Source organism: Papilio polytes, unplaced genomic scaffold (genome assembly GCF_000836215.1).
Source record: "Papilio polytes unplaced genomic scaffold, Ppol_1.0 DF823399.1, whole genome shotgun sequence".
NCBI lineage: Eukaryota > Metazoa > Arthropoda > Insecta > Lepidoptera > Papilionidae > Papilio > Papilio polytes.
Window position 1 is genome coordinate 710,038 of NW_013525805.1, and position 9,811 is coordinate 719,848.

The following is a 9,811-nucleotide window of genomic DNA, read 5'->3' on the forward strand; positions in this document are numbered from 1 at the left end:
ACCGCATTTCATATAATTATTCAATAAACAATTATTCATTATGCGCTCGCTATACCTACTGATTACAAATGCATTGTCGCAATACAAAGCTACTCCACCGATTTGATCGACGAGAACTTTCTAATAATTACGAAATATGTTTACGTATTTATTAAAGTGACATTGTGAAAATAATACTATGTCTTTTTGTGTTGTGATAACAGATGATTTATGATGTCAATTCTACCCTAAACAATACCAAGGTTTCACCGTGTGTTTATTCCAGAATGTTAAGAGACTTTACAATAATATTTATACATTGATGTTCTTCACCTTAAACAAAGCTTTGTTACTCAGACGAAAGAACTTGTGTGTATGAACATAATAGACAGAACTACACATGTATTGCAACAAGCGTCTATCATTCTCCGTGTATGCAGACGCGTGATTGATAGCAAAAGTCCGGCACGACTGACATCGGCAAAGTGTGACGCAACAACCGAGTACAGCACTATACGGTATACACCTTTATGTCAGTTTCACACGTAGGCAGCACAAACAGAGCAGTAAACAGTGTAGTAGTGCTATTGTTGAAGTGCACAAAACGAGCAGGACAGTACTGTTTTAAATGTTCTTCCCTCGTGTAAACATTACATTACATTTGTACGCACAAAACTTGTGAAATTGGCACATACTTATTGCCTTGTCTATTATGTACTTGTAAAACTAACTTTACTTTTAAATATCATAATAATTTTAACTGATTACATTTTTTGCGATGATAATCTTACCGATATTAACTTAAATGTCGACAGAGATTACTTGAAAATGCATCCTTTAATAAAATATACCGTAGATGGAAAATTATAAATCAAGATGATAAAACTATGTGAGGTTTAAAACATACATAAAAACGATTTAGAGCAGAATTACATTAGTTCAAAAAATGACACTACTTATGACAATCATATTGTGTTTCAAATGTACGAGTATCATCCAAATCGAAACGGCGGCCGAGACCTTGAGACATAATAGCACACGTGTGTACGCACGTGGTGCTACCGAGACGGTTTGGTGTACGCTCATCATAATTTATTTCATTGTTAGCCGTAACCACAGACAAAATACACATATAAGTAGTATAAAAATCACAGATTTATTTCTTTGTTAAAACTTAATTTGAAAATAGATACGGGCCTTAAAATATATTGAGCAATTTATATGCGGTTTCAACCTTAGCCAATCACGTTACTAAATAAATTTTAATACTTAATAATATTTTAGTTTTAATTTCCCTAAAGCATTAAAATACAAATGTTGCCGGTGTGAATGTACTCCTTGGCTGCATGGGGTATGGGGTGGTAGTTTTTGATACGCAAGCCTTGATAAGGCTACGCGACACTCAGTCAACCCCTTCCAGTAGGGATAGTTTCCCTTCCGCGTTATTGATTAACACCCCAGGAAATACATTGTGGTCAAATATAACATGAAATCACCTTTACAACTTATAAGGTTTCTTTTTTAATCAGGTTTAAACACAAGAATAAACAATACAAAGTACACTACTATTTCCAAAAGTTGCGGACGGCAAACTTTTGCTCCTTACAAGGTAAATAAAATAAAAACTGCTAGCTAGTGTCACATCATTGTTTACGTTTATAAATGTATTACAACAGGCGCGTTGCTTAAATCATAGAATCGCTTGCACGGACAAATATGAGGCGTATTCGAATCGACAATGGAATAACGGTACCCGTGTATCGGCGACGGCGCCGACACGAATATCACATTAACGACCTCGTGATCTGCGGAGATTTATATCTGACAGCCCACATAGAATTTATCCCGCAGAACGAGAGCGTCGCATGTCAATGCGATTCGTGAAAGGGCTTTCTATTTGTTCGTCATCGTAGAGGCGTTTCAACTTGGAACAATATATTATTATCAGAATATTTATGTTCCTCATTAGACAATTGTAATCAAATTTATGCAAGCTAGATATGAAGGTTACGAAGCTCTCACGACCGCATTACCCTAATGCTGTGGAGATATAAAAGCGGCATAAGAATATACTTATCTCCACAGCTTATTCGACATAAACAGGTGGATGTACAGTACAAATTGCCCGCCGGCATTGTCAATTTTTCTAAATAACATTGAGCAATTTGAAATGTTATTAGCTTTTTTAGTGCTTTCATCTTTTTTTTAATCGAAAATAGCTACAAAACCAAAAACGAGATGATGAACGAATGGGTTATCCCTCTAAAACTGTTTTGATTGAACATAGAACATGTAATGCAAGCATCATCCATCCTAAATTAAAATCAATAATTGCAACCACATGGATAATAAACGTATAAGTCAAACAGATATCGAAATTTTATTTACTGATGTTATTGATAATGACATTGAAATATATCAAGGAAATGGCGCCGCTAGACACAAAGCTAAACCAACTGTTGAGCTGATTGCGCAGGTCGTCGACCTCACGCCAAATGTCGAGAACAATACTTAATGGAACGTCCCGCACTCATCTCGTAGTCTAACTGATCATATAATATTTTATAGCGAACAAATATAGGCGGAGCTGAGATTGGACTAGGCACTTTAGGACTAGACTAGACACTAGAAGATATTAATTCATTGATTTTTAATTTTAGAGCCATCTAGTGGTTGCAACATAAATTGGTAATAATAATAGGTGATTGAGACATAAGCACTAGATTGTTGCTCAAAGGCGTCGTCAACCGATGATCTAGGCTACGTCAAGGGTGGATAAGGGGGAGGCAGTTGCCATGTCTGCTCGTGGTGATGATGTAATTTCCTAGAAACTCATATGCACAATATGGTTACAATGTTATGTCAAGTTACGTAACTGTACGATTTTAACCTTATCGTTTTCCCTATTAACTATATCAATAATAATAACAGTTGCCACAACAATAGCTAATAATGTTATTTAAATTAAATACCACATTCATATTGAATAACGATAAGATTTACGCAAAACATTACGTTATTTTCATTTATTTTATTTTTCATCAAACACACACGAATGATTTGTCCTCTTTCATCACTTCCTACTTAAGAGTGGCTCTAGTAAGATAAACCTGAATTAAGGGTCTTACTTAGTGAATAATTAACAGGTGAAAAACTCTCATACTGTGATTTGATCCAACAATCACTTACATCTCAAACATCAGTTCTTTATCTAATCAGAAATCAAAATTAAAAGTAAAGATTTTAGATATTAACCCCTACATAGATCTGCCATTCAGAGACAGGTGTAAGAATTGCCACATTCAATATGTGAGCTCGATGTAATACAAGGCCGGGCAGCACATACTTGGCTTTGATTATTATAAGTTATTTTATGTTTGACATGTTAGCAGGTCAGCACATAATTAAATGCAATTTAAAACGACGTTAAATACGTGCCTAATCCTTTATGAACACTACTAAATATTTATAATACGACACGACACCATAAATGATGTAAGATTAATAGATGAAATTTCAAAAAAAAAAATAATAACTTCTTAAAAGTTTACTGTTTGTTTACAAAGTATAAGTGCAAGTAAAAGAGGAACTCCTATAAGTTATCAACGTTTAAAAAGAAAAAAAGGAAGGCAAAAACTATCAAAAGATGGACAAGATCTACCGATCTTTTAATTGTAATCAAGTAGTACAGACAAACGGATTTTAATTCCCCAAAATAAACTGCGATAAAATCATTGTAACTAGCATCATATATTAACTTCATATTCTTTTGGTATGCGGTTTACAAACACGACACGATTTCTTTATCTCGATAAACGGCATTAAGGCTTGCGTTCACACACAACGGCCGGGCTACACGACGGTAACTCCGACAATTTGCGCCCATGTATCTTAAAGTTTTAGTCTTTATATATTACAATGCCAGATCAACGTTGATTAAATCAGGGTTGCTTTGTGTAAAAAAACATAATTCAATTATAAATCTTAATACTTCATTTCGACGATCGTACTACTTGCTATTTTGTAGGCTATTCGTAAGGTCATAGTGTTAATCTTGGAATACTAAATGATCGTACGCACTGTATACAAATACCGTCCACCTTGTCTAACTCCGATGTAGTAACTATACAATAAACAAGATTGGTGTACTAAAACATTAAATTGCACGATGATTAAAATCAACAGCATGATATGTTTTAATGCATCGTAGTAGGGGCTAGCGATGTGCGCGGGACGCTAATTGGCAGCCCTGCGCTGTCCGGTGGCGGTTGATTGTACTCATCAAGGATTTCTGCACTCAAGGACGGTGGGGCTAGACGATCGCGCCTGTCGAACGTCTCTTATTATTTCTCTTCAGACGTATCTTGTTTTTGTCTTGATTCATTTATATTCACGATACATATCGACGGTTTAATCTTTTATAAATGGTTTTTTTCCGTTCGCGTAGTCACATAACGACTGTCACTCGACGTTGCCAGGTTTAGCTTTGGACTTGTATCAAGCGTATTTTATGCGATCAATACTATTATATCTCATTACCCATGGTATGTGTACAATTACGATAAAGTTCTCACTTGCTGTCAGAGTTATAGAAAAAAACATCCATATGAATTGAGAATTTGCTCCTTATTTAAATTGATTAAAAACTTCAAAAAGACGTAATAGTTTTCATTTAATTGATTTTCATATGCAATTAAAAATTACGGATTAACAGGTTAGCATCGAAAATACTCAGAGCCTGAAAATAATCTCAGCATATTCTAGAAGCAGCCAGAATGTTACTTTCTTACGAATTTGAGGCAATTGTTTTATAGTAGCGTTTTATAACAGTAGCATAATAAACGCGTTAACTTACCGATTGAAATGAGTCGATAAATGCTTTACGTTACCAAACATTTTCGTAACGAATAAAGGATTTAAATACAGATGAATGTTACATACTGTCCATTTGGCTATACAATGTACTAGTTTTTATGAGACAAACATTCGATAACTCCGGAATATTTTACTACATGTAAACTTTTTCAATACACATCGATGGTGAATCATGCATTTATTCTGTGTTTTAAGAGCAATAGCCTGAAAGTGTGACAAACAATGACTATTATAAATTTTAATAATATACTTTACTAAATCTTCGTAATCATTCAAATTCAAACTAAAAACGCGACATTTTATTACAACTATTAGTTAATTTATTACACCCTTAATAATTCAGTATCACCTAGGCTTATTATCATCCTAATTAATAGTACTGTAAATATTTTTTCTTGATAAATTTATGGACACATCGTGCGCGAGAAAATTGAATTAAAATCCATCATTAAATTCAAACATAGACGTAGTCAGGCTAATAAAAGCTTATTACAAAGATAACATTCGTGTTGACTTTTTTTAGACAAACGCGCAGATAAAGATGGTGAACCGTAAATCAAAAAGTCGAATATAAAAAAATGAGTTATTGCGCGGAGTTATACTAGGAGTTTTTGCGCGATGCGGTAATCAACAAAAACATTCGATGGCTACGGTCTACGACTGTAGTTCACTCACCTCATTTAGTTTCGAATGTGCTCACCTCATTGTCTTACCATACCGTTTTAATGCCGTATAGCTATTAGACATTTAACTGCCGCACTCAGAATTCTCACTAATTTAGTGCAGATTTTTCTGAACAAGTCTTCAAACTTAACGACTTGATTGCATTAACAAGTATTTAGTGTTGAAACCGCGATTGTGCAGTAAGATTAACACCGCTTAGTTATAAAAATACATTCATATAAAACAGAATAAAAAAACATTTTTAAAATTTTAATACTGTCAATGTAAAGAATTTTTTTTCACGAAAGAATCTAACGAAGCATTAGTAAAGTTAAAATACCAATCCATAACAACATAATAGTATATGTATGATATTTATTTTTAAAAAATTTAAATATATTTTGGAGTGAAGCGTATTTGCTTTTGCGTGCCTATATGAAAAGGTGATGGCGTTAATTTTAATCTATTCTCTGCTTATTTTAGAATAATTTTATACTTTCTAGCCTTACAAATAACGAGTATCTTTTTTTTATTTTTACGTTTCCAAGCAGGAGTAGATTAAGTAATTTGTGTACTAAATGAAGTTACATAATATAGTATCGGGTAGATTATAAGTTAAGCACAGCTTAATACTTTTACGAAATGTCTAATTGGATTTCATAAACTTATGGAAGCAATAACATTTAGAACTTAAGAATTATCCAGACTTTCTTAATTAAATAATAATAGAACTATCTTAATTAAACTTTTATTCTCATGATTGGAAATCCAAAGACTAAGATGGTTACACAAAAATCACTGTCGACACACACGCGACACACTTGTATACAAACGTTATTATCATCATTTTTATTTTCTTTAATAAAAGAAAGACTAAAACATGTACTAAAAGTGTAATTGCCACGGAATTCAATTATTATAACTTGAAGTTCACAGTAGCAAGTACCTAAAGCAAAATCAGGTAGTTAAGGCCATTTTGCATCATAAAGTCATATATTAGCATTGCATACGTGACAAGTGACCAAACGCTTTATGTTTGAATCTTCATAAAAAACATACGGACACACTTGACCGTCGCATCCCACGACTCAAGGAGATATGCAAATATTATGATACTACATACACACGCCACAACGTGCACCGCTCCAAAAACTAATAAAAACAAATCAGGGACAAAAGGACAAGACCGTACTTAAGGAACTGCTAATTGTTTTACTTGTATTAACAAAATTAATTAGTCATAAAAATCAAAGATAAGGAACCACAGAATGAAACATACTCCATATTTCTCCAATTAAAAAATACTTATAGTAAAGTCATTGAATCTAGGTAAAACGTAGACATATTGCCAAAAACATAAAATCTCCTCACTCAGTGAAAACTAGGTCTTCCTCTAGTTTTCATTTCGTGGAACATCCATTAATAATTTGCGCGGGACTGAGCGACAGGTTTACACCTACAGACGTAGTGAGCGAAGTTTATGGGACTTACCGATATACCGACGTCCGTCTGCTTACATTAAGAACGCGGATTTCGTGCGTTACCAGTTATTTAGATCCGTGAATGCGGAACGCTGCTACCACATTGATATTAGTTACACTTGCACCGAAGCAAATCTAGAGTTACAATAATAGAGTTTAATACGACTTAATGGCATAAAATTAATAATAAATGGGTGGAAACCTTCAAACAATATCAATCTTAAGGTTATCCAAAGGATAAAGGACATAATTCAGAATCTTTGTCCTAAGAAAATCATTCATGGTAATGCATCAATGTATGTAAACATATATAGAAATTCTTGTTGCATATAATAAAAAATAAAACCGGTATCAAAAAGACAAACGATTGGTATTCAAAAGAGGCCTTTCGCAGTCCGAGCGATCTCAAATCAAATAAGACTTTACATTTAATGAAGTATCAAAACATTTAACAGGAAACAAAGTACCTACTTCAGTTTAGATTAAATTCTCTGCAAACTAGCAGATATCGGAGCTAACTCCTGACTTTATATAAATAATTACTGAAGCTAATTGATAACACTCTTTCAAAAGAATCTAGAAACAAACTGATTACAAGTGTTTAGCAACTTTAATAACAAAATACTGCACTAACGTCATCAACTAGAGTGTAAATAGGGGACATAATATTTTATGTAATGAGGTATGGGGTGGAAGCGGGCTGTGGTTTGTCACTACGACGTGCGAACAAGTGCGGTAATCTTTTGTAGTGTAATGTATAGCGAACGACAACTGACCGCAGATGCGCTGAAGCACCCAATGATCACTCAATATGCCTTGCAATTTTTATGCCTATAATTTATCAATTATTTATTTGAAATAAAATTGTTCTGTCGTAATTATTGTTTCTTAATCAGGTGATCTAACTTCTTTCAAAAAGAAGCGCTTATATACTTAACAAATGCATAAGATCTGTAATACACGCCATAAAGACTAGGTACAACAACTACGCTACAAATATTGTAATAAAAAAAATATATTTTATAAATTGTCCGTATCAAATGTACAAGTGTTACTCCAAATCGCATCAATCACCCAAAGACAACGTGACGAGCACTGGTTAAAAATAATAATTTGGACCGCAGAGGCGCGCGGGGCCGCGCCAAAACATTCGCGAGCCGTGACGTCATGCGGCAGACGTGTCATGTCGGACGCGAGTGCAAAGGAAAAACAAGATAAAACGCCTGCCAACTCCATACGAGACTTTTAAGACCATATCAAAACAAACAAAGGGATAATGACGCTTAAAACGACGATCCGAGAAGTCATTTGGGTACGTGACCTCTAAATAAGGTTAGACTCGACAAAAAGTTCGAAAAAATCAACTTTGCGACACTGTTACTAAATAAGTTTTTAAATAATTTAATCGCATCGCAGTCAATATACATTTCTGATTAAAATGATTATGAGGACTTAAGCTGAAGAACCGCAAAACGATGGGTCAGTATAAAGGATAACAACGCGTTAATGTTATTGCAGCAAACTAACAGATTTCGTACTGCACCCTAACACCCTACGCGTTGGATCGTTAATTTACTACGCATGCAGGGCTGAGGGTGCGAGAGGCGCCTACAAACATTCATTAACATAGCGACTCTATTGTTTAACGAGAAGGTGTGCGCCGGCCGTCGCGTTGGCAACTTGTTAATTGAATGCTGAATTAATATTCAGATGCAAATCGCACTTTACTCACTCCAACTTACCCCAACTTACCCCTTTGTAGTTATTTTCAGGGAAAGATTTAAAAACAATTGCTTTTAAACTTAACTACGTACTTTTAATAGGTTTGGTTACCCTTTTTAATGTAAAAGAAATTGCAAATGTAATGTTTACCTTAAATTATGATAGACCTTTATCATAACAATTTAAGAAGTCTAAAAAACTTCTGGAGTGCACAATGAGCAAGCAATAGATTGCACTAAAGTACTTTATAAAAAGCGTCAATTGCAAACAACAAGGCTAAATAGCAAGCCTGCAATTGAGACCTCAAGAGAATCAAGACAGCGAGGAGGGCGGGGCAACGGGGCTGATAATTTGTCTCAAATTCATACAAAGTGGACGGCGCGAGGTCGGGCCGGGATCAACGCCAACTAAACACTCGCTTCATTTCAATCCGTCGCCAGTCGCCTTCATTAATTACATTCGATTCACCGGGTGGCGTGCGACATTCGTCCTTATAGCTTTCAAGGTTTACTAAACACATGTTACAAACATGCCGAGACTACACAATGTATATATCTAGGTAATTCTTGATTGTTTAAATTTGGAGTAAATTGCAATTAAGTAAACAATGTAAAATATACATAAAACGTGTCATATGATAATACCAAAAAAATATCTCTATCCTAAACAAGGTGGTCGTAGAACAAAAATATTTTTGTTCTACGACCAACAGAACATATATCAAAATGCTGTTCGATTTGGAGAGACTAAAGCTTGTTTGGTTTGCAAATCCTAGGTCCCATCGAAAACGCATAAGGGGATATCGTTAATGGTTTTGGACAGGATAGGATTACTAAACGTCAGGAGACCTATGTATCACAGTCGCATCCGTTTCCAATCCAATATAACACAGGAACGAGACAAAGTCTAATCATATTAAGCAGTGGGTAATTCCTAGTCTAATCCGATCGAAGATATCTGAATTAATGACCGACCAAACGATAGATAGAAAAGACATCTCCTATAAATGTCATTCAAAATGTATGCTTGAAAAATTACGTCTATTTACCTATTACTATAACATTTAAAATGTATTTGGACAGTTGCGTTTA

The 9,811-nt window shown here is 34.5% G+C and overlaps 1 protein-coding gene across 1 annotated transcript in view; it reads right to left on the reverse strand.

Annotated features, from left to right (window-relative positions):
- Positions 1-9,811, reverse strand: part of LOC106104714 — a gene marked incomplete at its 3' end in the record, with an annotated part of 34,857 nt that overhangs the window by 15,096 nt on the left and 9,950 nt on the right. The window lies entirely within an intron of this gene.